This window comes from Cupressus sempervirens, chromosome 9 (assembly GCF_028749045.1).
Source record: "Cupressus sempervirens isolate cs-2001-9-10 chromosome 9, ASM2874904v1, whole genome shotgun sequence".
Classification (NCBI taxonomy): Eukaryota; Viridiplantae; Streptophyta; class Pinopsida; order Cupressales; family Cupressaceae; genus Cupressus; species Cupressus sempervirens.
This window is the reverse complement of record NC_143126.1, coordinates 580,226,395-580,231,745: the sequence shown is the minus strand read 5'-3', so window position 1 is coordinate 580,231,745 and position 5,351 is coordinate 580,226,395. Positions and strand designations below refer to the sequence as shown.

Here is a 5,351-nt window from a genome sequence, read left to right as displayed (position 1 = left end):
AAAAGGGGAAGAAAATACAATTGTTCTCTTCTTGTGGCAAAAATAAGTGTTGTTGGTCAAATAAAATTGATATTCTATGCATATTTATAAGAGAAGTGAAGCTCCTTTTATCATGGAATGTCAGTGACAACAATGCCCCTGACAAAATCCACATGATCAATTATTTTTCTGATCAAGTGAGACAAAATTTTGTTTTGTTGCAAGAAACAAAGATCAAGTATCAAGACACTAAATGGTTTCAAATATTTTTTGGGTGATGTAAATGTGTGATGATGGAAGCTTAGGGTGCTTCACGTGGGTTGGGTTTCCTCTCGAAAGAAGAAACAAGAAGGTTACCTTGGTTAATCAAGAAAGATGTTGGAAATGTTTTGTATTTATCTCTAAACAACCAAGAGTGGAGTTTAATGTTTTGAATATATATGGCCTGAATAATTGTTCCCAAAAGAAAATAGTTTGTATGGAGCTTTCAAATCTGAAAGAAATAATGGCAGGATAGATATTCATCATGTGGTGGGGGGGGGGGGGGGGGGGGGGACTTCAATGCAATTCTTTTTCCAAGAGATAAACAAGGTGGAAAAGGTTTGTCAAGTCATATTCAATAGGATTTCACAAATTTTATAATGACAAATGGCCTCTTTGAGATCCCTTTTAGAAGTGAAGATTTCATCTGGAAAAATAGGCAGGAAGGGTTCTTAAATATTGAAGAAAAATTAGATACATTCTTCTTAGCTAGGAATAGGGTGAAAAATCAATGGAAATGCATGGCTAAGATAATGCCTATTCATAGATCTGACCATTACCTGATTAGTTTGATCCTATAGGAGGATTCAACTCTAGAAATGATCCTATAAGAGGATTGAACTCTAGAAATGTGCCCTTTCAAGTTTGAAGCAATGTGGTTGAGGGTAGATGGTTAATTACGATTTACTAGTTATGTTTTCAAAACAATTATCTTTCAATCCTAATAATAAACATAGTGACCTATCTTCATAGCATGGTCTTTGTTTGGAACTAGCTATTTTTTCATCTATTGTACTTGATGTCACTCCTCTTAAGAGTTTCTCACTTTCCCCAAGTACTACAAATTGACGTGCTACATTAATGTACTTTCCCCATGACGTGCTACATTATTTTTTGTTTAGATCTCTTGAAATGATCTGTGTTTCTCTATTGATGCAAGGTGATAAAGGAGTTAAAAATTTGATGCAAAATCTTTTTTTTGTATCTCACTTATTCTATATTTTGTTATATCTTATTTTGTACATGTTCCTTTTTTTTTTTTTTTGATTGGGGATGATACATAATTATAGTCAACTATTATTTCTTCTCTCCATGATGTCAGCCCAAAAGGACTCTTATGTGTAAATTTTATGTGTTTTTCTTTAATTGTACTTATAGTTCCACTACCTTTGTCGGATGAAAACATTTTATTTGATATAATATCTCATGTATTATCATATGATCATACTGACCCTAGAGTTGGCAGATCCCTTCTTTCCTATTTTCTCATGTGCTCATTTACCTTGATTTGTCCTTTCTTGCAGGCATTTGACAATGGAAATAATTGTTGTGAATGCTTGCATGATATATTAATGTCATTGCTCCCATTAAGGAATTTACAATCACTTTAATGTGTTGGGTTACAATTCTCTCTATGTTTCACATTTTTCTTAGACATACTAATTAAATTTGATTGTTCATGGGTTACACCTCTCTCTCTCTCTCTCTCTCTCTCTCTCTCTCTCTCTCTCTCTCTCTCTCTCTCTCTCACACACACACACACACACACACACACACACACACATTTTGGTTTTTAATTTGATTAGAACTTAAATCATATAGATCATTGATGTTTCTCTATCAACATGTCACTAAAACCCACTACTACCATTATTTCTTCCAAAAAAACTAGCTTCCATCTATTCTCCCTTGCACAAACCCTCCATCACTCAATTGTTGCAAAAGCACCATTAAAAATCAAGACACTATTTATTATTTCATACTCCTATATATTTATTATATATTTTTCATATACTAATAATTGTTACAAGTTTAAGAATAACATACTCAAGCCAAGAGAAGGGGCATCACAAAATATTAATATTGATGTTGCCATAATTTCATAGGAATTATTTCATGACAAGTTCTAATACAGATTCTTACCTAACCATTATAGGAGAAGAGAGTTGATAAACAAGTGGGGCATTGGAGCTTGAAGCTTCAATATAATATAATGAGATGAATTATGAAACATAGTGGAAGAACTCTATTTAGAGGAGTCATACAATCTAATGACTAGCTAGAGCTAAAAATATAATTAGTGAAGGAATGTATAAGTGTTTTGATTATGATATTAGGGTCAAACAAGACTACCCCTATGTCTCATGTGATTTGACATATACATTGATAAGTTGGAAGCATGATTATGTGGCACAAAAGTACTTTACTTATACTAATTTTAAAAATAGTTCAGCATTTGAGAGCACTTTTTAGGAGGTTGATCTATGTAACTGAATGTCACCTAGATCAAAATCATGAAATAATCATTAAGTAAAAGAGTTAAGTAAATTATATTGATTTTAAATTATAGCCCATTAGAAATAGTGAAATAATACAAATATCTTGGGTTTGACATCCCTTATAAGCTTAGTTTGGGGACTTGTAAAACAAAAGGAATATAAGAAAATTGGGAAGCATCATACTTGATAAGTAGTAGATAATTTTCACACCAAGTCAAATTGTGATATTGCTACTTATCAATTGATGAGCTTAAGGGGCTTTCTAATGAATGGTTCATAAGGCACAACACTTGGTGAAGGTTTTACAAATGGGGTTGCAAGCTTTGGGTTTAACCATGGAGGAAACTCCGTAGTTAAGCGCACTCATGTTGGAGTAGTACTAGGATGGGTGACCTCTCGGGAAGTCCCGGTGCTTCACCCCTGTGAGAATCACCTAGGTCCAATGAGTGCTAAGTGTTCGATTTATTCTCATGAGAGATGGATTCATGTTGAATCACTACTCATGAAACATGGGTCAATGAGTTTGACTCAAAATCACACAGTTTAATCCTGATAGAAATATCACAAGTATTATACTTGTTGTAAAATAAGTGAAAAAAAGTTGAACTTTGGGTTTGGAAAACTAATAAAACCCTTTTTGGCTTAAAAGTCATGTTGACTTTCTTTATGAATGTGAAATTCAAAGAAGCAATGCATGTCAAACTACTACCAGAGGCAACTAGAAAGAATCTAGAAACATCTAATCTTTTGGTTGAAGCTAGGATTTTCAATTAGAGGTGTAGATGATAACATAGTTGACAAGTTAGCTAAGAATAATGAAAGCACGGATGAGTTGAAAGTTAAATTGTATTAAGAAAAAATTCATCGAGATGAACATGTGAGGCATCAATTTGTAAGAATTTATGAAGAAATAAAAACTTATGTCATTCAAAAAATTAGAATCACCATGTGGAAAAAGAAGTTGGATGGAATTTTTTTATAACATCTAAGAGTTTAACCCAACTAAAGATCATGACAAGAAAATCTATCGGTCAAGGGTAAGAAGAAGGATTTTTCACTATAAGTGGAAGAGTTATCTAGGAAGTATGAGAGAGTAGTAAAGGAAGAAATACCTCTCTACCCCCAATCAGAGATGTTAGTCACCGCATTGACTTCATCTTTGGAGCCACTCTACCAAATAAGTTTGTGAATAAAAAATGACCCCATCATAGAATGATGAATTCCAAAATAGTTCCAAGAGTTGTTGGAGAAGGGACTCATCAAGAAGATTCTTAGTCTTTGTGTTGTCCCTCATATTCTTGCACCTGACAAGGGAGATAAATGGAGAATTTGCACAGACGCAAGGGCCTTCAAAAAAATCACAATTATGTGCGGATTCCCTATACCTAGAATAAAAGACTTAATAGATTATATGGAAGGGGCTTGTTATTTTTCAAAAATAGATCACAAAAGTGAGTGCCATCAAACAAGGATTAGGGAGGGAGATGAGTGGAAAACAACCTTCAAAACTAATGAAGGGTTGTATGAGTGGATGGTTTAACCGTTTCTACCTTTGGTTGGAACTTATCCTCAATAGTGGCTTATGCATTAATGATCCTCTCATTTCCATCTTTGCCAAATAGTTTCTATCTGCTTCCATGCAGAAAAATTTGTATCGATCTGTTCTGCTCTGTTCACTTAAAGTAGTCGGACTTAAAAGAAATAAAGACTGAATAGAGTATGCTGAAAAGACTTTGTGACGATTGCATTTGTTTTAGATGTATGATTAATTTATAAGTAGTTGTCTGCAGATATCCAGAGGATGTGGAAAGGTGTGATAGAAAGTGGATTGTTTTACGATTTAAGGGAATACTGCAGGTGATATTATGTCAACGAATTCTATTGAGCCACCATCATCTAATTTCAAGAAGGTTACAATTGATGGAGATTTGTGGGGTTGTGTTAAGCTAGATCTCCCCGCATAATTCTGGTAACGCAAGAGCAGACTAAATTATGTTACATGTTTCATGTGAATTTTGAAATGAGAAGCGAAGTTGTTTGGAAATGAAAACAACGTTGTTAATTTGAACGAGCAGTGGCGAAGCCTTTAGCATACACATTCATCCCATACACGGGAAGAAAGAAATAAAATACCTTTTTAAATACAGAGAGTTTGACGGTGTGATTTTTCGAGCTTGGTAACGTGGGCTTGTGAGCTGAGTGGAGATGCATAAGGTGGAGGAACAAGAGAGTTAAATAGCTGGCGAGGAGGGAAGATGCATGGAATATAATGTGGCCCGCCCTGCTCCAAGTAGAGAGTTATTGTGGGGCCATCCTTTGAAGGAAGGATGCCATGTCTCACAGCCTAAGACGGAGGGGAAAACGTGAGGCTGCTTTCATAGAGCAACAAACACGTCCCGCTCCCTACAGTGGAAGGATTACACACCGCTTGCCCCTCTACCCACTGATCCTCCCAGCCTCCTCATCCTCAGACCTCCACCTTTTGCTTGCCACTAATCTCTATTTTCTATTCCGTGGGGACTATTTTCCCTATAAGATAGAAATTACAAATGTCACAAATTTTTTGATTTCCTCAATGAAGAAATATTTACAAGATATAGACTTCTTAAGGAAACAGTCACTTATCAATGAGAACATTTGACTTCTACACTCGTGACAAATTTAGTCAATGAGTATAATATGAGGTGTATAAAGTCTCCACCTTACCACCTACATGTTAATGACCAAGAAGGAATAAACATAGGAAAATATAGTCTCTTCTAACTAAGGCAATTACAATCCAAAAATAATATAGGGCTAACAGGTCTTAGTAATCAACTAGGGCATATAAAA

The 5,351-nt window shown here is 34.8% G+C and overlaps 1 non-coding gene across 1 annotated transcript; it reads left to right on the top strand.

Annotated features, from left to right (window-relative positions):
• The first annotated feature begins 4,686 nt into the window (after nt 1-4,686).
• Nucleotides 4,687-5,002, top strand: LOC149539994 (signal recognition particle RNA). Its single transcript, XR_016356640.1, has one exon.
• Nucleotides 5,003-5,351: the final 349 nt, after the last annotated feature.